The sequence below is a fragment of the Peromyscus eremicus genome, chromosome 14 (assembly GCF_949786415.1).
Source record: "Peromyscus eremicus chromosome 14, PerEre_H2_v1, whole genome shotgun sequence".
Taxonomy (NCBI): Eukaryota; Metazoa; Chordata; class Mammalia; order Rodentia; family Cricetidae; genus Peromyscus; species Peromyscus eremicus.
The window spans coordinates 41,381,016-41,405,821 of record NC_081430.1 but is presented as its reverse complement, the minus strand read 5'-3'; the positions used below and the strand labels follow the sequence as shown (position 1 = coordinate 41,405,821).

General features: G+C 36.4%; 1 long non-coding RNA gene across 1 annotated transcript; it reads left to right on the top strand.

Moving 5' to 3' along the window:
• Positions 1 to 427: 427 nt before the first annotated feature.
• Positions 428 to 23,155, top strand: LOC131923908 (uncharacterized). Its single transcript, XR_009382745.1, has 2 exons — positions 428 to 521; positions 22,802 to 23,155. It is a non-coding gene; the product is annotated as an uncharacterized LOC131923908 (long non-coding RNA).
• Positions 23,156 to 24,806: the final 1,651 nt, after the last annotated feature.

Below are 24,806 nucleotides of genomic sequence, written 5' to 3'. Positions count from 1 at the left end.
GATGGTGGCACTGACCTCAATGACATCTCTTTTCATCCAGAAGGACATAACCTGCTTTACAGAGTTGTTGTATTGTGTTATTAAGAATGCTTATGAATAACTGGATTTATGTTGAAGTCTTTGATCCACTTGGACTTAAGTTTTGTGCATGGTGACAGATATGGATCTATTTGCAGCCTTCTACCTGTTGACATTCAGTTATGTTATGCCAGCACCATTTATTGAAGATGCCTTCTTTTTTCCATTGTACAGTTTTGGCTTCTTTGTCAAAAATTATATGTTCATAGGTGTGCGGATTAATGTCAGGGTCTTCAATTCGATTCCGTTGGTCCACATGTCAGGTTTTTTTTTTTTGTTTTGTTTTGTTTTTGTTGTTGTTGTTTTTTTTTTTTTTTTTTTTTTTTTTTTTTTTTTTTTTTGCCAGCACCAAGCAGTTTGCATCATGAGGTTTGCAGGCAAATGGATGGATCTAGAAAAACTCATCCTGAGTGAGGTAATCCAGACTCAGAAAGACAAACATGGTATGTACTCACTCATAGGTGGATACTAGATGTAAAACAAAGGATGACTAGACTGCTGCTCACAACTCCAGGGAGGCTACCTAGTAAAGAGGACCCTAAGAAAGAAACAGGGATCGCCCAACGACAGAGAAATGAATGAGATCTACACGAGCAAACTGGACGTGAGAGGGGGTAAGGCAAGGGTCGGGGGAAAGAGAGCTTAGGGGAGTGGGAGATCCCAGCTGGATCAAGAACAGAGAGGGAGAACAAGGAAAGAAAGACCATGATAAATGAAGACCCCATGGGAATAGGAAGAAGCAAAGTACTAGAGAGGTCCCCAGAAATCCACAAAGATACCTCCACAATAGACTACTGGCAATGGTCGAGAGAAAGCCCGAACTGACCTACTCTGGTGATAGGATGGCTGAACACCCTAACTGTCATGGTAGAACTCTCATCCAGTGACTGATGGAAGCAGATGCAGAGATCCATGGCCAGGCCCCAAGTGGCGCTCCAGGAGTCCAATCGGCGAGAGAGAGGAGGGACTGTATGAGCGAGGGAAATTGAGACCATGATTGGAAAAAGCACAGGGACAAATAGCCAAAGTAGTGGAAACACATGAGCTGTGAACCAATAGCTGAGGAGCTCCCAACTGGATTAGGCCCTCTGGATAAGTGAGACAGCTGATTAGCTTGAACTGTTTGAGAGGCCCCCAGGCAGTGGGACCAGGACCTGTCCTTAGTGCATGAGCTGGCTTTTTGGAGACTGAGGCCTATGCAGGGACATTTTGCTCAGCCTGGGTGAAGGGAGGAGGGGACTGGACCTGCCTTGACTGAATCTACCAGGCTGAGCTGAATCCCCAGGGGAGTCCTTGCCCTGGAAGAGATGGGAATGTGGTTTGGATTGGGGGGAGGGCAGATGGGGAGCAGGAGGAGGGAGTACAGAGGAATCCATGGCTGGTATGCATAATTAAATTAAATTATAAACTTAAAAAATAATAATAAAATTTAAAAAGATCACTTATGAAATTGGTACATTTGGATGTATATTAGTTATTTTCCTGTTTTTCAGATTTAAAAGTGTAATAATGAAAATATTCAGAGTAGATTGGATAAACAAAGAGCAAAGACAGGTATGAACTAACAAAAGTCCTAAGGAAGGCTTTTCTGAGAAGTCTTTACCACATGAGCCACATGAATATGATCCCCAGCACCCATATAAAAGTGGAAGGAGTGAGCCAGTTCCAGAGTTACCCTATGATCTGCACATGTGCATCACGCCAAAAGGAGTCCTGCCTCATAAAACAAGACAGACAGCCCCTGAAAAACTGACACACAATTTTGACCTCTTGCCTCTACATGCAAGCACAGACATATAAAATTTAAATTTCAATTTTACCTTTAAGAAATTGGCAAAAATATATGAATACCTTTTTTCCACTCTTAGAAATGGAATCCTATACTGGGTGGTAAAGTGATAGTCTAAGATAATGCAAAGTGTCACCTGCCATTCCCATGTGGGTTCCATGTTCACAGTGTGTGATGGTGGGAATTATTCCTCATCATCCCTGCTGCCCCCTACCTGGGGGGTAATAGCTTATGACATTGAACTTGTGATTGATTATGCATTGCATAAGCAATGTTACCACTGTCTTCTTAAAAGATTTAGTAGCTTAGAGGACCAGGTAAAATTCAGTCAAAAGAGCCATTTATTGAGTTTAAAGTTGTGCTTTTGATCTTGGCCTACAATGCCTGCATAAGCATAGAGAAAACTCTACCCTCCTTTAACCCTGGAAAGTAGGTTTCTACTGTACTTATTTACCTGTCCTATGAAATAATTAGAACTGGTATGGTGGTCTACATCTGCATTCTCAGTGCTTGGGTGACAGAGGTAAGAGGTTACAAGTTCAAGACCACCTTGTGTTACATGTTGAGTCTAAAGCAAGACTGATACACCTAACTAGACTCTTGGTCTCAAAACAAACTTTTTTTCTTCCTTTATTTTCCTGATTGACATGTTAGCTTCATGAGTACAGGGACCATGACAGTTCTGAGATGAAAGGCTATGTAATGCTCATTGGGTATTACTATGTAGGCTTATCTTTTTCCTTTAGTGAAAATCTAATACATTCAATACAGTTGTGGCATAGTTTGTTACAAAGAAGGAGATGGGAAGAGAGAGAGAGAGAGAGAGAGAGAGAGAGAGAGAGAGAGAGAGAGAGAGAAAGGGAGAAAGAGACAGAGGGGGGGAAGGAGGGAGGGAGGGAGGGAGAGAGAGAAATGGAATCCTGTACTCATGAGTCATTTTAAAATTTCTTGTTTCATGATTTTATATACAAACATGGCATTGCTTTTGGCACTGTGTAAGTCCATCTTGTTTTCCCTTCATAAACTGAATGAAGTCATGGGGTAGCTCTTCTGGCCAGGTCATAACAATATAATTTACAACATATTAGTCTTTTCATATCATATTGATTTCTCATGCTGCAAAACTTCCAAAGCCACAAGAGAAGTTAATTCTGTGCTAGGGAACAAAAGTCTCCAATTAAGTGTTAAAGCATTAGTCAAGGCAAACACGGACCTGATATTTCAAAATAAACATCTCATACTTGAAAGCACTGAGTTCTTCAGGACTAGGGTTGTATATGATGAAAATATCTCAGAAACAATGATGGGAATCTACAGTCATGGCAGGTGCCAAAAATGAGAAATCTCATCAAGTATTGACCCTGAAGTGTATCATGATTAGAAAAATAATGACTTTAAATAACTCAAAAGAAAATTGATTTTATGAAGTAACATAAAGAAAAAATGTTTATGCTAAGATTCAAGAAATAGATTGAAATCATTCTTCCTTCGGAATTCTGAATCTTTCATCACAGAACATTATCAATGCTGACTCACATATGAGGACCCTTGCTCACATTATTAAAATAATTTTTCATAATTAGTTTTTGAACATTTCTATCATGAATATTGTATTTGAATCATTTCCACTGTCACAAGTATCTCTGCCAACTTCCTACTCCCTCTCAAATTCATAATCTTTGATTATTGTTCTCATTCACACATGCACACACACACACACGTGTATGTGTGTGCATGTGTGTGTGTGTGTGTGTGTGTGTATTTAAGGCCCACTACTTAGAGTTGGATAACTTTAGAGTATATTTTATGGAGAAGAGCTATTCTCAATATTATCAACAATTAATTGCTTATAGCTCTTTATCTTATAGTGTGACCTTATGAGATTTTCTTCATCCATGTTGGCATCCAGGTTTTGTTTAAGCAGCCATCCTGTTGAGATCTCATGAATGTAGCTTCCCTGTCCTATGTAGGTGAAACTCTCTCATAGCAGAGATGTATTGCAGCTAAAGTTTTCTTGGTTCTGTTCAGCTCCTGTGGCCATGCGGCCGGCTACTTGGACCCAAGTAAACACACAGAGACTTACATTACTTATAAACTGGCCATAACAGGCTTCTTGCTATCTAATTCCCACATCTTAAATTAACCCATTTCTATTAATCTATAAGTTGCCACATGGCTTGTAGCTTACTGGTACTTTTACATCTTGCTTCCTCTGTGTCTGGCTGACAACTCCTGACTCAGCCTTCCTCTTCCCAGAATTCTCTTCTCTGCTTGTCCTGCTTATGTTTCTTGTCTGGCTACTGGCCAATCAGCATTTTATTTATCAACCAATCAGAGCAACACATTCACAGCATACAGAACATGTCCACAGCAATGTATTGCTGATCTGGTTCTTACAGTCTATACTCACAAACTTCCACAATCTTCCCTGGGCCTCAGATGTAAGGATATGTTGTAGATATATCAACTGGAGCTGGGCAAAACATAGTCAGTTATTCTTTGCATTTTGACTATTTATGGGTTTTTGTCATAGTTTCCATTTGTTGTAAAAAGAAGCTTCTTTGATAAGAGTTGAGAGCTACACTTATTTGTGGGTATAAGGGTAAGTACTTAGAGTCAAAAATCATAATGATTTAGGAAAGTAACAGCAGTAAATTAATTAGATTAGAGTAAAAAATCATTATGATTTAGGAAAGTAACAGCAGTAAATTATCCTCTTCTCTATAGTTGATGACCTCACCAGCCATCAGTACTTATCTAGGTTTACTTGGGTACTTATCCAGACAAAGTATCCCCTCCTTTACACAGCTGCTGGCTAACACCAAGAAATCTTGTCAGGTTGTTCATTTTTATGGTTCATAGTCTATACAGGTAGATAGGTCTACTGGTTGCTCTTCACCCTTGGCATCTTGCATAATACCTCTAGATACTATACTTCCAGGTTAGTTCCAGATAGATTCTTTCAAGTCTTGTGACTGAAATGTGTGATGTCTTCAAAACTTTCAATTTTGAGAGGTAACCAAAGATAATGGCAATAGATTTTTTTGCTTACAGAGTTTCTTAAAGTCCCTTGACTAATATTTTAAAGAGAAGTTTCTATAAGATGGTCCCTGATATTTTAGGGGATCATTAGTTCATTTAATTAGTGAAATAGTGGGGTAATTTCAATTAAACTATGTACAACACACACGTTTCCCTATTTTTTTTAATCAAACATCGCTGGTATTATTTATACCTCTTCTCACCCTCTCTATTTCCCTCTTTCACCTAGTTTAAGTCCCTCTGTTATTGTTTCCAGATCTCCCCTTTGTTTCCATTTTAAATGCCCTTGGAGAAGTCTTAAATCAGTCCTTATATTAGGGTAAGCAGTAGAAACTTCTCAACACCCTACTTAAAGCCTTCAAACAACTCTTCAATTTTTAAAATAGAATAACATATTGAGACCAAAATAAAACAAAGAATTTTAATCTGTTTTATTACTCTGTCCTTCAAATCTATGCTTGTTTAGGTTTGTAAATTCCAAACAAAGTATAACCTTCAAGAGTGACTATTTTCTTTATTTATAAAAGCATTGTATTTTAAAGAAAACTTAGTTGTAAAATGTAGCCACAGCAAAAAGAAAGAACTCTTGTGCACCCTCAATCAGGCACATCAGCAGTTATTAAATTTTTATTCTAGTTTGCTCCTTTACAGAAAACATTCCATATTATTCCAGAGAAGGACTGAAGTGGTAGTCCATAGAGCTCATTTTCTCCATCAGTAAAGATTTAACTCTATTTCTAGGTGCTATCTACTGATTAAATTAGGTCTAGTTAGAGGACCTAAATTCTGTTTCCTTCCCTATAACAAAGCGGTTTTGGATTTCAAACACAGTTGTGAAATACTTTCACAGTAACATCTACCATACCATTTAAACACCAGGATACCACAGTATAGCCAGTTAACATACCAAAACAAAACAACAGCAGAAAAAACATAAGGTACTTCATAACAGAAAAGTTTGGTTTTCTACTTTCTATGTATTATGAAAAGTACTTCAGTAAACATTTTTTTCGGGTTTCCCTGGGCCCAATTTTTTTTTTTTTCATTTTGTTTGTTTGAATGTGCAACTGAGCACCTAAATACTGGCTAAGTAGAGAGCTCTATGTAAATAGTCTGAGGAAATGCCAATAGATTTGAAGTGCCAACAGCAGTTCGAGTAACCACCTTTGTAGGGAATGGCTATGAAAGTCCCAATTTCTCTACATCTTCATCTGCACACATTTCTTGCTCTTTGATTTCACAGAGCATAGAAGGGTATCTCATGGTGGGTTTAGTGTGCACTTATTTTGTGGCTAATGGTGTTAGGTACCTTTTCTGTGCTCATTTATGAATCTTGTGGTGTCTTTGCTTGCTTTGCCTACCAGGGTAACAATGGCTCCAGGGACCAAGTGGAGAAAATTCCCTCCTTTGTTACATTTTCCAAGGGGGTTGGTGAGAAAGGAAGTTGATGAAAAAAGATACTAACAGTTTTTTTTAAGTATTTGGTAGAATAAACCAGGAAAGTTATAATTAATTTTCTTTTGCCAGATGAGGTTTTTAATTTGTTACTTTCTTCAGTTTATGTTTGGCTTTATGTATTTTTCTACTTCACTTATTTTGGTACTACCCTTGGTTATATCTTCTTTTTTATTTGCTTTGAATGCAGCTGATTTTATATTTCTACTATATTAGATTAAAATTTAGGTTGTTGATTTTTGTTCATTTTTAAAGTATGTGTATGTTCATAGTTATAAATAATTTTTATAACTCTACCTAATCAGAATTCAATTATTTTGCTATGTTGAGTCAACTTTTTATTCTTTATGAGATATTTTCCAATTTCATTGTGGTTTCTTCTTCAACTTCTTGATCTTTACAAGTTTCATTGAAATATCTTTGAGAATTTATCAATGAAAGTGTGGTAGTCGTTAATATTTTCCTGGTCAGTCAAAGTTTGTCAATAAGAACGAAATGTCAAAAGATGTGTGTGTGTGTGTGTGTGTGTGTGTGTGTGTGTGTGTGTGTGTTTCCTGATCACAGTGGAATTAAATTTAAGCATTTTCTTTTTATTAATTTAGCACTCTACTTTATAACAGAACATGAGGTCTCTGTAGAAAAAAAAAAGAATGTGCACTTGAAATTCAGGTATACTCACTGTCATCAAGTAGACCGTTCTTTGGATGTTTGTCACATCTACTATCAAGCACTTCTGGTAGACTCTTCATTTTGTTTATTGAAAATATTTTGTTCATATTTCATGTTGCATAGTTCTTTCTGTCTTGATATGTTCTATTTGATGAGGCACTACTATGCTTCCAGGTACTTTGTGTGCCATCTCTACTGCTTTGGATACATTTATGTGGGGGATTTAAAAGTCACCGTCCCCCAATCAAGTACCTAAGTCCCTTAAAAAATCATTTTTGTGTATTTCATACTAATCCTCATGTCCACCCACACATGCTATATTTCTTTGAATATACATTCAGTTTTGTTTACATTTTAAAACAGTATGTTGTAGAAACTCTATTTCTTTCTTTTCCAGATTGATAGTGCCTGCTGGGCTGCATATCTAATTACTACTGATCACGAGAATTGCTTCTGAGAAGTTTTCATCTCCTGTAATGTGCAGCCACTGAACAATGAAACACCAGTAGATATATAATTGTTTTCATCTTTTAGTCTGTCTACCTAGGGATTTGGGTCATCACAATCAACTTTCTGAATAAAATCATTCTTAAGTTCTTTGTTTACCTTTGGACATCTGGCTGACCTGAGACTGCTGTTCTACTTTGACAATTTATATCTCTTCCTTACATTGAAGAATAACTAATCACTTTAATCTTTCCTCATTCCATGTTTTAACCATTCTATATTTATCACTGGGCATATACAGACTATGTGACTCTTCAGTTGTATGCCTACATTGAAGATGAATTGCTCCTGGGTCATAGAAAAGTATTTTTCAGCTAGTAGGTGGAAAACGGTCATTTGGAACTTCTTTTGTCAATAATGTCCAATCAACGGTCATGCTTGTAAGTTTGTGTCTTCATGTATGTCCCATGATTGTTACTGAGCAGATTCAGTCTAGTGTATATGTACCACCTTCTCAATCTCCAGCACTGAGAGTCATTCCTGCACCCTTCAAGTTCTTTTTTCTGTGGTTTGTGTGTGTGTGTGTGTGTGTGTGTGTGTGTGTGTGTGTGTGTGTGTGCTTGTTTGCTTGTTTTTTATACCACCTGTCATGAAATTAAGCAGTCTCTCTAAATAAAGATAGTTCCCTGGTGTCCCACCAAGGAGTTAATTCTGTTTAAGGTTTTTGTTTCTGAGATGCAAGAGCTCTGTACTATTGCCTGGAGGTACAGGAAATGTGCTTCTTCTGAAGTGACACTTTGTAAGTGGGTACAAGGAAGAGGTTAACCTTAAATTTTTCTAGCTTGCCTCTCTTAGTGTAGGAGTTCTCATCATAGGACCAGTGAACCAGCATTTCAGAATAATGATGTCAGTATTCTCTGCCTGCCATCCTGGAATAGGGTTGGATGAGGAAGACAGAAATGGACTCCCCTGCTGTACCTGTCTAACACAAAGTTTCTGCAGTGTGCTTCAGCAGATGGGAAGAGATATTTATTGTCTGATCCTTCTTAGGAGAAATATCTCTAAACTGAACAATCTGGCAAGGAGGGAGCCATCTCATCAATAACATGAAGACCTGGTGCGTTCTATAAAACAGACCTAGAGTTAGGAGAGTAGTCATAGGTGAGAGTTCAGAGATACATATTGTTCTTAACAAAATTTACTTGAATGAATGTCTCCCTTTGCTGTAGCCAGAGGCTGCACTTTCGGGGACTGATGTTTTTAAAGTAGATTTTTTTCTATTTACATGATGAGTTGTTGAAGAAAGAGCTTATTGCACCCTTGCCTCTCTCTTACAGAAATCCATCTGAAAACCTGTTATTAATATAATACCTGTTCTCAGATCTCAGTTACGAAGTTTATATTCTGGCATTTCAAATATCCAACTTGGAAAGTAGATTTTTGTTCTTGAAACACTGTTAAATAGTAACTGCACACAAAAGTTTGGTTCTAACATATGCTATGCAAGGTTACTCTTTAACACATCTCTCTAAAACATATATGTAAACTTATATATATAATTTATAAATAAGAATAACAGATACTATTTAATATTAAATATAATAAGTACTATTACTATTAGGTATTATTTGTTACAAAGATGAATAAAATATAGGTTCTGACTTGAAGGGACTTGTAGTGTAATGAAAAAAGTTCAAAGAGAAAATTTGAAGGAAATATATAATACGTATGGTCATTTAAAACATCAAAGACAGATACAGTAATAAAATAAATAAAACAAAAACACCACTAAACATAAATGAAAGCCAATCAGCTTTTTATAAGTTAATAATTCACTTGGATCAATTATTCAGTAGACATTTGTTATGTGTTTTGGATATTCATCACACTCTTTATCATTCCTTCCAAGTTTAGATCAACTGAAAACAAAACATAAAATCAGACAGATGGAGAGTAAAATGAAAATTTTATTACTGATAAAGCTGGGCTAGCTGGTACAAATTAAATATGTGGGCACAATCATATTTCCTGTTACTTTAACTTTTAGGCACTGAGAACTGCTCAATGTCCTATACTTACTTCCTAAATGGTTGGAGACTGACTACAAGCTTAATGCATGAAAGAACAAAAAGGACAGAACCATGTGGGATTGATGGACAGGCTGCTACAGAACAGAAAGCCTAAGAGATTAGGCACATTTACTCATGCTTTGAATCTTAGCAACAAAAATGATTAGAAAGGCATAGGAAGTTTAAATCCCAGTGTGTGAAGTTATATGTGTTCATGTTAGGGTCTAAGTGGTCAATAGTGAGCAATATAAGCCCAAATTCCCTGACCTCAAGGAGCACAAAGTCTTGTGACACTCCATTAAAAACTACTATCCTCCCTGTATACAGGCACACCATTACAATCTGGTAATATCGGCTTATATTTCCCTAATACATTTAGTTTCTGTAGTACTCATATTGTTAATGTGTAAGTAAAACCTGCATAACATAAAAAATCTTTATTTCTAATTATTTTAAAATACCCTTCTGAGTTATAGAAATGAGAATTCTCATGGAATAAACAGTCTTTTGTTCCTATGGACCCTTCCAGGATATTGTACTATGTAATATGTAGTAATGATATCCCTATACATTACATTATTTTGTGCATTGGCCATATATCACTCTATTTAAAATGAAACCTGCTACTTCCATAATAGACAGAACATGATCTTGTTTATCTCTCCTCTGCCCATTAGATGTTCAGAAGGTTACCACCTGATTTATGGTATTATGGTGAAGTTTTAAGTTTATCAACCAACTCTCCACTAGTATTTTATGGAGAGAGGGTATTTTGTCTCCATCTAAATTAAATCACAGTATCTTTGGAGCAAGTATGTCTTCTTTGTCTGTATGCTTTACTAAGGCCCATGCACAGTTAACATACTCCATAAATATTCTTAGATAATATTTATAACAAAATTTTACATGGAAGCAATTTCATCAGGGTCACTGTACCGTGTAGATTTAAAGCTACATAAATTACAATAGCTACTCACTTTGTGATATTTTACCTACAAAAATCTGAGATCCAAAGCAGTTTTCCAAGTCTACTCAATGTTTTTGGCTTTCTTGAAAAATATTCAGGAATGACCTAATGTCATTTCTAAATCTATGGATGTGAAACAGGACTGTTACAAATTCAAAGTAAAATTACTCTGAGTTAAAATCTATATAAATGGGACATCTAACCTCAAGTCTAATTTTGATACTATCTGTTTAACTTTGGACTTCTATAAATCTTAGTTCTATCATTTATAGAATGGATATCATAACATTAATTATACCTAATCCCAACTAAGACTAGAAATTTAGTTTATGTTCAGTATTTCTTAGCTGGAAGAAATTGTAGAAGAAAAATAGGAATTGGAATGTCTGGAATGGGAGTATTCTCAGTTTCAGGAGTTATAAAGTCCATGCAGATAGATCTGGAAAACAATATAGAAGTTGTGAACAGAGGGAGGAGAAAGAAAGGGTGTTTGGAATACCAAAACGTAAGTGCAAGTTTATGGACTTTGGACACTGGATTGAATGTGACTGCCATTGCACCAACACTCAATTATGTATTCTCAGTTTGAAGAAAGATTTTGTTGATGTAGTTTCTTTGAAATCTAGATAAATAAAAAGCTACCAGTCAGAAATATGCATGCCTCTTCTGTATTAACTAAAAGAAGTTATCTCGATCTTTTGGCAAGAAGGTGGACCTTGTTCCAATTTGTCAAGTCTACTCTTTCGCAGGAGGTTGGCTCTTCACATTGTCAAATTGAGCAGCTTCTGGGATCTTCCAGCTATCTCCCCCTTGCCACAACGTCATGTTCTTGAGTACAGTTCTGTTGTGCATTTGGCAGTCAATGACCATTTCCTTTTAGGAAGAGACTATTTGGCTGGCTTTCATCCATAGTTTTATTTCTAATTAACAAGTGGGCATTTTCACTTGCATAGCTGCCTTTTATAAATTGAGTGATCAGTTGCAGAGACATTGTTTAACTCAAATTGCTCTCACACAGCAGGGTTCCAGGAACTGAGAAGCTTAGAAGCAGATCTGGGAATATCGTAATTGTACAAGATATACCCAAAGCTGTGCTTTCTGTCTGGTCACCCACTGACCTCATGAGGTGGTACCTTTCAGTCCTCACTGTAGCACAACCCAAAAAATATGAGCACAGAAAATCTCACTCAATTCTAGCCTCAGAGAAAAATACCAATGATACAATCACAACATTTGAGTCTAGTTAAAACCATGCTTCTGTTTCCTATAAGAAAATTATATCTCTGATGTATTACATTGTCATAGAGTAAAGCATTAGGAAGTAATGGAGATTTGGAGGAAAGAGAGGAGTCAAAGGAGAAAATAAAATATGAAAGCTGAAATAGACATACTTAACATTAACAACAAACCATGCCAATGAGTACATCTTTCCTTTTATTCCATATGCTAATTGGAAAATGTATGACAGAGGGATGACTGGTTTGAACTTAATAGGCTATATAAAGACTTTGGAGTAGTCTATGGATTTAGTTTTTGTTCTGTAAAAAATGTATTTTACTTTATGTCCAGACACAGATTCTCCTTTGTCAAAGACCTGAAGTAAAGAGTACTTTTAACATATTCAAACTAGAAAGTCTTTGGTACTTTCTGTTCAGCAGGGATAACCTCATTATGGTAAACTCTATGCTTCCAGACACTGCAATGGATGAACACCAGGACACACATTAATTTCTATCATGGTGATGTCCTATGGAACCATGATTTCATTTATAAGTAATGTGAACAACCTCGATTTCCTATGTTTAAAAAGCCACATTGTATAGATGATCTGAAAATTCAATTTTCTCTATTACAAGCTTTGTTATTTGTGGCTATGATCTGCTTCACAACTAAAGGTGGAATTTCCCACACATGAAAAAAAAATAGTTTATGTGTAAAATTTCAGAGAATTTCTTCCTTTATGTTCAGCTAACACTAAGTAAGGCATTTAAGCTTAACTTCTAAAAAAAAAGAAAAAAAGGCATTTGCACTGATTTAAATGCAAATACTCACCAACTATAGTTCTTATTCCTATATCTGAGAAGGGTTACAGGAAGCAACTATTCACAACTGAGTCATTACCTTTACAGAATCTCGTAGGACAATCTTCTGGTCAATAGGTCTTCTTTGGATATTAAATAAGACTGAATTAAAATTACTTTAGTTGAATGCAATGAGGCACAGTCTCGAATAGGGCTTGTGTTTTACTTTAACCACAGAATGCTTATATACTCTAGAATTAGAAACCAAATTTAAGATTTCCTTCTATTTTTAGTGGATCGCTGCTCAGATATCTTGCTTCTCAGGGGTTGTAAGTTATCCATCAGTATACTTATTCAGATCTATGCCTGAATCTCATATGGCAAAGACATGTTCTTCAAACTGATTGTGACAATAGATACTGAGAATGCAACAAAAGAAAATCCATTTAAAAATGGTTTGGTTGGATAAATGCAATATTATATTTTTTATGAACTACTTTCACTTCTGTATAATTTTCATGCAGTGAAATAATTGGAAATATAATTGTACATGTGACACTTCAGTTTATGTAAGTTGCACTTGATTGTATCATCAAAAGTCTGTTCATTTGGTTATGTATACATCATTTTTCATAGGTTATTGCTCTTGTATCAAGGCCATCTGCTCTCAAATTTCAAAAATTGGAAGCAAAAATAGTGGCCATATTACAACAAGGAATAAAATGCTCTACAAAGTGAAAACTAAAAAAAATACAGAAACAGTAAAATTGTAGGACCCAAGTGAGGAATGCCAGTAATTCCATCTTAGAAAGTCTGTTATTTTTGTTATCATTTTATATTCTAATTTGTTTGTTTGTTTGTTCGCTTCAAACATGGGCTTCCTGTAGTTCCCAACACAATCTAGAACTCACAGAAATCCACCCCTCTCAGTCAGTTGAATGCTGTGATTATAGGCATATACCACTGTACCCAGATTTTAAAGTTATTTTATAAATAAGCAAAAATTATTCATTTTTTATTTTAATAAGGTCTTTGATGTGGTTAAAGACTAGATAGTTGTAATTTCCTCAGTTATGATAAAAGATAAGTTAGATATAAAACCTTAAACTCACCAATATAAGATAGATGGGATATCTTCTTTAATATTGTAACTGTAATTCTTGCTCGATAATTGTTTTGTTATATGTAATTTTACTATGTTAAAGTTAAAACTTTCCTTTTTTAAAAAAAAGAAGAAAAGGGGAAGTGGTGTGGATATTGCTCTATATAAATAAAACACTGATTGGCCAGTGACCAGGCAGGAAGTATAGGCGGGACAAGGAGAGAGGAGAATTGAGGGAACAGGAAGAAGGAGGGGGAGACACTTCCTGGAGCCGCCGCCAGGACAAGGAAGATGTAAAGTACCCGTAAGCCACGAGCCACGTGGCAAAGTAAAGATTAATAGAAATGGGCTAAATATAAGAGTAAGAGCTAGACAATGACAGGCCTGAGCTAATGGCCAAGAAGTTTAAATAATGTAAGCGTCTGTATGTTTATTTTATAAGTGGGCTCCAGGACTGGCAGGACTTGGTGGGACCCAGAGAGAAAAGCTCTCCAGCTACAAATAAGCATGAACCATTCTCATCTAAAATACACTACAGCAATTGTAAATATTCATTCAAAAATTTAGAGGCTGCAACAAAATAATCCTTGACTCTTCTCTTTTTCTCAAGATAGTGAGTTTTAGTTTGGTCAAAAAGAAACCATGCTGAGTACAAAGTGTTAAGTTCATTCATTGCAATTAATAAAATTGCTTGAGCCGCTGATTGTAGGCATGTTCTGATAATCATAGAATTCTATATCATAGGAACAAATTTGTTCATGTATTTTACTTCATTTACTATATATTTATTTAATATTTTAAAATATCCAGTCAGGCAGGCACTATTGTGTTTTCTGGGGACATGATTGAAAATCAGATTCAAAATATACTCTCAAGAGTTTTCTGTCATAATGATAGGACTACAGACTCTATAAACTCTCTTGGGATAGAGTTCAAAGAGGTATGAAAGTATACATGTTTTGTATATATGTTGAAAACAGAGCTTCATGAGCCCATGTGTTAGCACATACCTATAACCCCAGTACTTAGAAAGCTAAAGTCAGAGGATTAACCATGAGATTAAGGCTGGCCTGAGCTACAAGCAAAACTTTGTGTTAAAAGACAAAAATACAGTTACTACACCAGTTTGCTGTGAGGAAACTATCCCACAGCTGTGAGAAAGTTATCCCACAGTTGTGAGGAAGTGCTCACCTTTCCCCATATCCACACTAGCGTTTGTCATCAATTGTATATTTGAGCTTAGTCATTCTGATTGAAGTAAGATGCAATCTTAAATTGGTTTTAATGTACATTTCCATGACAGTTAAGAATTTTTAAAATATTCTTAAACCTTTGTATTTCATCTTTTGAGAAGTCTCTGTTTAGTTCTATTCTGAAAATTCTGAGTTGTAACCTCATTCACTCACTCACTCAAGCTCTCTACCTTTCTATATCCAAACTTGACTAACTTTACTAAACTTGATTCTTCTGTATATCTGTCACTTTGAACAGTACCTAAGAGAAGACTCTTAACTTCTCTTCTAAAATGTCAGCAAGTCCTTCTGGGCCCATTAACTAAAGCATCAATATATTCTTCTTAGGCTCAGCATCACTCAAGGCTACATGGTGTCATCCTGGTTTATCTGTTATAGTGACTTCTGGGTATCCCTCCATCTTTCTTAGTTTAGTAGATCATTCTCAGTACTGTCAGTTTAAAACTTATCCAAACATAAATTCGATTGTGTATTATGTGCACAACATGTCTCCAAAGGTATCCATTACTGAAAGGCGGAAATCAAGGAGACTTAACCATGTTCTGCACGACTCATTAAAAGTAGAATGCTGTGTGCACATCAAGAACTCCCACATTATTGTCTTCGCCTACTCTCTCTTTCTGGGTGCGCTGTATACACAACCAGCTTATTGACTTATCCCGACTTTTGTGAAAATACCCTATTTCATGCCTCAGTACTCTCTTAGATATAGTGGATCCTGTCTGAAATGTCTTCTCTCTTCTTTTATTTGAGTACAGTTTTCTCTGAAGGTTTTCCTATAAAACATACAGGTTTTCTGCTTCATCTATTTAGGGAATTATTGAGCTTATCACATTGCATCTTGTTTTTAAGCTTTTCTAGTTCTCCCCATAGGCCACAGTCCACTTAGGAGTAAGCTTAACATTTCCTTTCATCTTGTGCTTCCACACAAAGCACATATAACACCCCAGTGCATGCTTCATAATGCTACAGTGAGTTGTTTTTTTAACTGCAGGATCACAAAGCCCAGTGTATTTCTAAGATCATGGTGCACTTTGATTGTTTCTGTATATAATAGTTAAGACTTCTAGGGAAAGAGAAAATTCAAAATGGCCTTGGTATGATTAGTAAAATGTCAAAAGATGAGGAATGGTTGCAAAGTCACCCTAAGTATGGAAAAGGATGATATGGAGATTACAGTGAAAAAGGGAAATTCAGAGACAGATTTCTAAAGACTAAAACCACACATCGTTCATATATGTGAGGATCTTGAAATTCACCCTATTCAAAAGATAAAGTTTTAAAAACTGATTGAAGTTGGACACAAAATATATGCAGGAAATCAGAGGAAGCACCTTGAACATACACCACAATCTGCTCCTCATTTCTGGGATAGTTTATTTTATATGTGAATTGTTCTCAAGATACATTATAAACATTCTGTGCATAAAAAAAAAACCATACATCTCACTGGAGCTACTAATTTGGCATCATTCATTATAGCAGGTTGCTATTGATTTTAAAAGCTAATAGAATTAATTAATTTAATTATTAACAACTTAATTAGTAATTTAATTTAAAAATAATTTTAATCATATTTAGAGGGAAAAGAAAGTATTAGGTAAACATCACAACTCAGGTATAAAAACGAAAATTTCCTCAACCTAAAAAAGTCATCAAGAGGTTTCCTACAGCTATTGATGGGAACAGATAATAGACCCACAGCCAAACATTAGGTGGAGCTCGGGGAACCCCACAAAAGATGCAGAAGAAGAACTGTAGGAGTTAGAGATTTAGAGGACATCAGGAAATCATGGCCCACAGAATCAACTAAGCAGGGCCCATGGGGGCTCACAGACACTGAAATAATAATAATGAAGCCTGCGTGGGTCTCTGCTAGGCCTTCTACATACATGTTGTGGTTGTTTAGCTTGGGATTTTTGTTGGACTCCTAACAGAGGAGAGCGGTGTCTCCCCTTGCCTACTCATGGATCCCTTTTCTCCCTACTTGCTTGCCTCATTCAGGCTTTATAGAAGGGTTTATCCATAATCTTATTGCATCTTGTTTGTGGCAAGTTTGGTTAATATCCCTTGGAGGCCTGCTCTTTTCTGAAGGGAAATAGAGGACTGGTGCGTCTGAACAGGGGTGGGGAGTTGGAAGGAGTGGAGGGAGGAGAGGATGTGGTCGGGATGTATTGTATAAGAGAAGAATGAAGAAAGAAGAAGTCAACCCACCTTAGCCGACAAATGCATCAATTCTACAGGAAAACAATGCAGAAGCCTTCTCTAATTGACGTATTTGATGAAGGGAATGGGGGCCTGGGAAGACGGCTCAGTGAGTAAATGGCGTGCACACACAAGCATGAGGACCTCAGTTCAGATCCCCCGCATCCAAATCAAGTGCTAGATATGAGAGGCAGGTGGATCTCTGTGAGTTTGAGACCATCCTGGTCTACAGAGCTCGTTCCAGGACAGCTAAGATTACACAGAGTAACCCTGTTTCAAATAAAAAGCCCACTAGATATGACATTGCAGTTCTGTGATTCCAGCACCGTTCGGCGCAGACAGGAGGATCCCTGGAGCTCACTGGACAGACAGTCCAGTCAGTGAGTGATCTGCAGTTCCCAGTTCCATAGATAAGAGATCCTGCCTCAAAAAAAAAAAAAAAAAAAAAAGAAGAAGAAGAAGAAGAAGAAGAAGAAGAAGAAGAAGAAGAAGAAGAAGAAGATAGAATTACAATAGAGGAAGACATTTGACATTAACCTCTAGCTCCCAGTGCACAAGAATACATACCCACACCGCCCAGCCCACACAGAGAAATATGTAAATTTGCTATTGCTCCTTATAAGATTTAATGTGACTGGTTAATACTACCTGTAGTTAGTATGATTTATTGCAAAGATATCAAGTCAATCTAAATGAGCCAATAAAATCAAATCCAATTTCAATTAAAATTACATTTATAAGATGATGGAGAAATAAAATGAGTCCAGGTTTGGATAGAAAAAAAAAAAAACGCTTAATATATTGATAATATGTATTTTCCAAAGAACAAAAAGGAAAAGCTTTCTATATCATACATTAATTCATATTACAAATTTATACATTTTAAATTACCGTTAGGAAAAATAATTGATGAACAGAATATGGAGATATAGAAAAGAATGCAGATGCAGAAGCTCTTATCTGAGAATTTAGTGTATATTAATTTATAAAGGAAAAGTTATTTAATAAATTATGTTGGGAAAACTAGCTCAGTTTATAGAAGAATAAGATTCCTCTGTTATATAAATTAATAAGACCAAATAAATCTGAAACACAGACATGAAAGAAAAAAATTTTAAATGTATTAGAAGATAGTGTAGGCACCACCAGCTTCACCAACAATTTTAAAATATGCAAATACAAATATATATATATATATGTGTGTGTGTGTGTGTGTGTGTGTGTGTGTGTGTGTTTGTGTGTGTGTATTCCCATATTCCCCTTTAAATATGACAGTTTGCGAACAAATACAAATTCAGGTAAAATGTTATCCAACATTGAATAGAACGATAGGAAATATGAATCTTCCTGTCATTGTGAATGATTCAGTGCAGCCATTTTGGGGAGCAATCTGTACTTGTTGAAAACTGTATATGGAAACATCATTGGTAGGAGTACTAGTAGTTATGAGGAAAAAACACATATTAAGAAGTCAGCAAACAAAATGAAATTTCCTCCTTCCTTTCTGCACCAGCCACAGTCAGCCTCCCTCATTTGGCCATTTGGCCATTTGGCCATTCGGTGATACTTTGAAATGTGTTTTAGAACCAAGTCTCTTGCATTGTACCATTGTTTTCTCCTTCTCACTAGGTTCCCAAGGTCGCCCAGGGCCCTCAGAACCATTCCAGGAAAAAGGAAGGACTGGAGAGAAAAATAACATGGAAGTGACTCACATTATTACTCATTTCCAGTTGGTTTGTGCTAAGTCACGTGGGCACTCTGACCAGCAAAGGAAGCTGGGAAGCAAAGTCAACGTTCCCTCAGAAAAAAAGGGAGAGAACACTGTCTCTGTCAACCAAGACAATGACACATTGGCTCTATTCTGATATAAACATACAGAAAAAAATAAAGACAGCAAGATGAGGAAGGAAACATAAAATTGACAAATTGTGTGTGTTCTGACTATAAAAAAAGATAGCAGAAAAAAATAGAGTATCCTTCAATAGACAGTAGATAAGCAGAATGGATCATATGGAAGGTTGTAATGTACTCACTATCAGAAAAGACAGTTTGGTGTTACACACAACCACATGGTTATACCTGAAAAACAAAGAATACCCTAGACATTGCACAAGATTACTGGCATGGTCATTTTCATGCCTGTTTTTAAAACTATCAAAGCAATACTAGATATTTAGTGTAAGTGTATATGTATATAAAGGTAGAGGAAGTTGGAAAGGAAAAATGAGGTGGTATTGTGTTCCCCGAAATATTGTGCACCCTAATAAACTTATCTAGGGTCAGAGACAGAACAGCCACAATATTAAACATAGAGGATAGGCAGTGGTAGCACACGCCTTTAATCCTAGCTTTCCAGAGGCAGAAATCCATCTGTTCAAGGATACAGCCAAGGATGGTGACTCACGCCTTTAATTCCAGAAAGTGAGCCTTTAATCCCAGGGAGTGGGGCAGAAAGCAAAAAGATATATAAGGTGTGAGGACCAGAAACTAGAAGCATTTGGCTGGTTAAGCTTTCAGGCTTCTAGCAGCACAGTTCAGTTGAGAGCCATTCGGATATGAGGACACAGAGGCTTCCAGTCTGAGGAAACAAGACCAGCTGAGAAGTTGGCCAGGTGAGGTTAGCTGTGGCTTGTTCAGTCTCTCTGACCATCCAGCATTTCACCCCAATAACTGGCCCTGGGTTTGATTTCATGAATAAGAACTTTTAAGATTCATGCTACAGAAAAAAGCATGTCAAGAAATGTGTGAGTACTCATTAAAGGGAGACCTTAGGAAAAAGGCATAAAAACAGTAAGACAATGGAGAGAAAGTACACACTGAATTTTGGTAACAACACATCATGCAGTTTGAAATATCATCAATTCTGTTCTGTTCATGTGAGGCTCTCCTCAAGACAAAACAGTTAAACCAAATCAATCACATGCACATACACTGCTCAGGATGTATCACAGAATGCCAACTGCCCAAGAGCACTAGAGTACCCCAGGCCATGGCAAATTCAAGATCTAAGAATCAAGAACATATTCAGTGAACCATTGGCCTATGTAAAAACAATGCTACTACTCACAGAATGCTATAGAGGGAGGAACAAGGGACTGATAGACTTTGGTAAGAGCTTTAAAATGGGCAAAGTAGAAACATTCAATTAATTTATAATAGTTATCCAGCCTGAATCAGTTACAGGAAAGATTTCTGGAAAAACTTAACATTTCTGAAGTATGGGCATGTAAATTGAACTCCAAGGGAAAATCGGAATTTGCAAGAAAAAGCTGTATTCTAAGAGGATTTGAAGCATGTGGGAAAAGCCAAAAGCACTGACAATTTGAGGAATTAACGGCATGATTTGAACGGATAAGCCAAACAGAATTGCTTCAGCTTTACAAAAGATGGAGACATTAAAAAATTTGGACTTTGTCATTCTTGAATTTTCCCCCCAAATCTTTCAAATCCTAAACTTGTTTATTTTAATTGTGAGTTTAGTGAATTCTCATTCATCTACCTGGGGTCATATGCAAAGCATATTAATTGTACTGACTGTAGGAGTGACAATTTTTTTCTTTCTTCCTTCCTTCCTTCCTTCCTTTCTTTCTTTTTTTTTTTTGAGGAAGAGTAGGAAAGGATTTATTTGTCCTACACATCCAGCTGCTTCGCTGACTACTAGGTTTCATTGTCCCTAAGGGGGACATACAAACTTTCAAAGAATAGAAGCAACCAATAGTCCTACCCAGCTACAATGACCATGAACTATAAAAACAACAAGTAGGATGGGATAATCATCATAAGGTTATAATAGTAGCACTCATACCTTGACAGTAACCAATAATTCTCTAATTATACTCAAGGTCTGATCAACAAGAGGGAAATCATGTCTGTACTAGAAACCTAAGCATATTAAAATAAATACGAGAAAAACACATACTGACAGTAAGAATTCTTAAAATGGAACAATATTGAGAAGAGGTGTGTGTTGCTTATTATTGATGCTACAGTAATCAAAGAGAAATGCCACCTTTCAATATAAATTTTGCAAATTGGATCAATCTATAAAATTTGTTCACAGATAAGAAAAGACAGATAATGATGTCAACAATGGAATCCATCTTCCAGGACTGGAGACTCCATGAAATAAGATTGTGAAGTCATGAGCAGAACGTAGTGGAAAGAAAAAAATATCAAGTGTTTGTTTCAAATTCTATTAAATTCCAGAAGTTTTTACTTATATTAGTTAGTATATCAAGGAGGCAACTAAAGTTTCTAGAACAGAGGCCTAATCAAGTGTTCAGAATAAAGGAAAAGCTAGATTTTAGATGTTGGAAGCCACTGACCCATACATAGTTCATGAAGTACATCGTCTTGCTGTATTTGTTATTTAGTAAAGGCATTTTTCCACTAATAATGTTATTTCAGCCCTTATTATTACCAGTGATTAAGAAATAGTGTTTATTTTCCTATACTAAATTTTTATGGGTTTGTGCTTGAATGTGTGTTTAAGAATCAAGAAACTTCCTTAGTTTAATGCTAGAAAACATCTGGCTATAAAGAAACACAGAGTTGTTTGGAAAAAGAATGCTAACAAAGACAGTCAAAAATTTTAAGGAAAAAAGAGTTGAAAAAAAAAGTTAACAACTGAGATCATTCCTATCATTTACATTAGTGAGTATTTTTTTCCTATGTGTGACTGTGTATAAAAGTGATTCTCCAAATAGTATCCCAAATCAGCATCAATAATGACACTTGATATGGTGATATTTTATTTGTACTGAAACGTGGTTTTATTTGTATGTTAATAAATAAAGTTGCCTAGGGGTCAGAGCTAATAGCAAGCCATAGCAGAGCCAGGCATTGGTGGTGCATGCCTTTAATCCCAGCTCTTGGGAGGCAGAGCTAGGCGGATCTCTGTGTGTTCAAGGATACAGCCAACATGGAGACACATGCCTTTAATCACAATACCAACCATAGAAGACCTGGAGGTTTGTACAGGTGGGCAGTGATGAGCAGGTCATGTGGTTGGGTTTACAACCAATGAGAAGGCAGAATAGAAAGTCAATAAAAAGCACAAACACACAGGAAGTAGGTCTCTTGCGGAAAGGTAGGACAGCAGCGGCAGTGAAGTGTAAGGCTTTTAATCTCAGCTCTTAGCTATTGCTCTGACCTCTTGGCTTTTATCTCTGAATCAGCTCTGTGTTTCTTATTTAATAAGACAGTTATACCTACAACTTGAGAATTTATTTATTTCTAAGTCCTAACTCTCATCCTCTCACAAATACAGGGAAACATTCCATGTACCTATTTGAACATGTGTTCCTCATCAATATAATCTACCATCATCTTTGACAACTAGTGGTTGAGAAGATGCATTAATATGCATTAATATGCCTTCTCTGGTTTCACAAAATGACAGTAGACTGGGAACAAATTGGTAAAGTTATAGAGAACTTAGGTACAAACCCTTGGATTAGCAATGGTTTCCTGCATGCAAATTTCACTAGGGCAATGGTAGAACAAAGCTTGAAGGAGTAACCAACCAATATCTGTCTTGACTTAAAGCCAACTGCACAATATGGAACTCATACCTAACACTGCTGGGGTGACCAAGAAACAGAGACTATATAGCCAAAAGACCAATGGCAAAAACAGATAGAGCTGTTCTAAAAAATATTATAGCAATAAAATGACTCCTAATGACATTCTGCTATGCTTATAGATCAGCAGTCCTCCTGCAGCAGATGGGAACAAATACATAGACCCACAGTCTAACACTATGAAGAGAGTGAGAGGCATTGAAACACTCAACCCAAAAAAGGTGTGTCTCCATCAAATTCCTCCCCTTGGGATTATGAGAAGAACACTGTGGAAGAGGAGCCAGAAAGAGTGTAATAGCCAGAGGGCATGAAGACACCAAGAAAATAAGGCTCTCTAAATCAACATGGTCAAAGTTCATATGAGTTCACATAAACTGAGGCAGCATGCACAGGGTTGACATGGGCTGCACCAGATCCTTTGCATGTATATTATGGCTTTCAGTTTAGAGTTTTTATTGGATTCCTGAGTATGTGAATGAGTGAGTCTCTAATTCTTGTACCCTCTTTTGGTATCTTTTCCTTCTGTTTATCCAATTCCAATGTGTTAGTCTTTGTTTTATCTTAATATATATGTATATATAATTATAATGTATTATTATACCTTAGAATCCTGCTTATCTTCTAATAAGAGATAAAAAGGGAACAAATCTGCATGGGACAGGAGGTGGGGAAAAACTGGTAGGAGTAGAGGGATGGAAAACTATACTCAGGATATATTATGTCACAAAGAAATTTATTTTCAATAAAAGGGGGGGGGAAGACAAAAAAGCCAAGTTATTTCATGAAAGTTTGGGCAGAAGTTAACTTGCGTTCTGCATATGACTTTTGATTGGCACTAGTACTGACCTTTTGGAAATTTGAGGTTCATGGCACACATGCTATTAATCCAGTACAGATACTTGACCTCATCATTGACAGAAAGTTGGCATTTCTGATACTCAAAGACAAGACTATCTGACCTTTTGCACTACAACAATTGTCATGATTGGCAGGTCTTGGCCTCTCTTTTGAAAGGATGTGGCACTTGGCACCTTCTACTCATATAAAGCAACTGCATCCTGTCTGCTACAGGTTGAGCAATGACAGATTGCCCCATCTGGTGATATCCTGAGATTCTGCTGTTTCAATGAGTCTATGGATGGCTACCAGCTTCTTGATAGTGACAGACAGTATATAGGTTGGCAACTGTCATTGTGATACTCTTAGCTCTCAGGGATACTGCATTGACAGCCAAGACCTTTTCTTAAACAGTGGCAAGAGTTGATTACATCTTGGCAAGGAGATCACATTGAAATTCTTCATCTGACTGCACAGGTCTTATTAGCAGAGGCATCTTGCTAAGGAAATAAGGCATGCAAGAAACATTGTAGGCTATAATGCCTTGATTCACTGTGAAATCCAAATAGGATTAAAGATAGACTTTGTTCCATCTGAAAAATCATCATTATCATTTTCAGTGAAGACCATATTGTGAGATATCAGAAGGGAAAAATAATATTCCTTTTATGGTTCTTGTGGTCTTATGGTAAATTTGGACAAATATGCACGGTGTGTGTGTGTGTGTGTGTGTGTGTGTGTGTGTGTGTGTGTGTGTGTGTACAGACAAATGAGCAGTTGCACTCAGCTTTTGTCTTATAGAAATGACCAAATGCACTTATTTGAGCTTGAGGTAAATAGCATCGAACTTTCAATGTTATTTTACCAATTCTTTCCTGAAAAAAAAAGCCCAGATCCATCCCAGGAGAAAACAGAGTGTGTGTGTTGGATGCAGCACTCTATGGACAAGTTTTTGATCTCAAGAATAAGATTTGAACTTCTGAATATCTTACCATCTCAGGCTGTTCTCTTTTAAAACTCAATATCCTCTCACAGTCAAAATAATCCAAATACATTTGTAGCAATTATTATAAGAAGAATAGGAGGCTAAAAGTCCATTTCAACTCAAATTATAGAAGTCTTTGTGTTAAAAAAAAAATGACTTTCCTTTCAGATTCAACTCATCCACAACTCATGGAGCCATCAGCAACTGGAAATGTCCTCATTGGGAATCTCATATCCACAACATTATCACAGCTATGTTTCCATCAAAATTCATTGTCTGCCAAAATTAACTCCCTAAATTGCCAA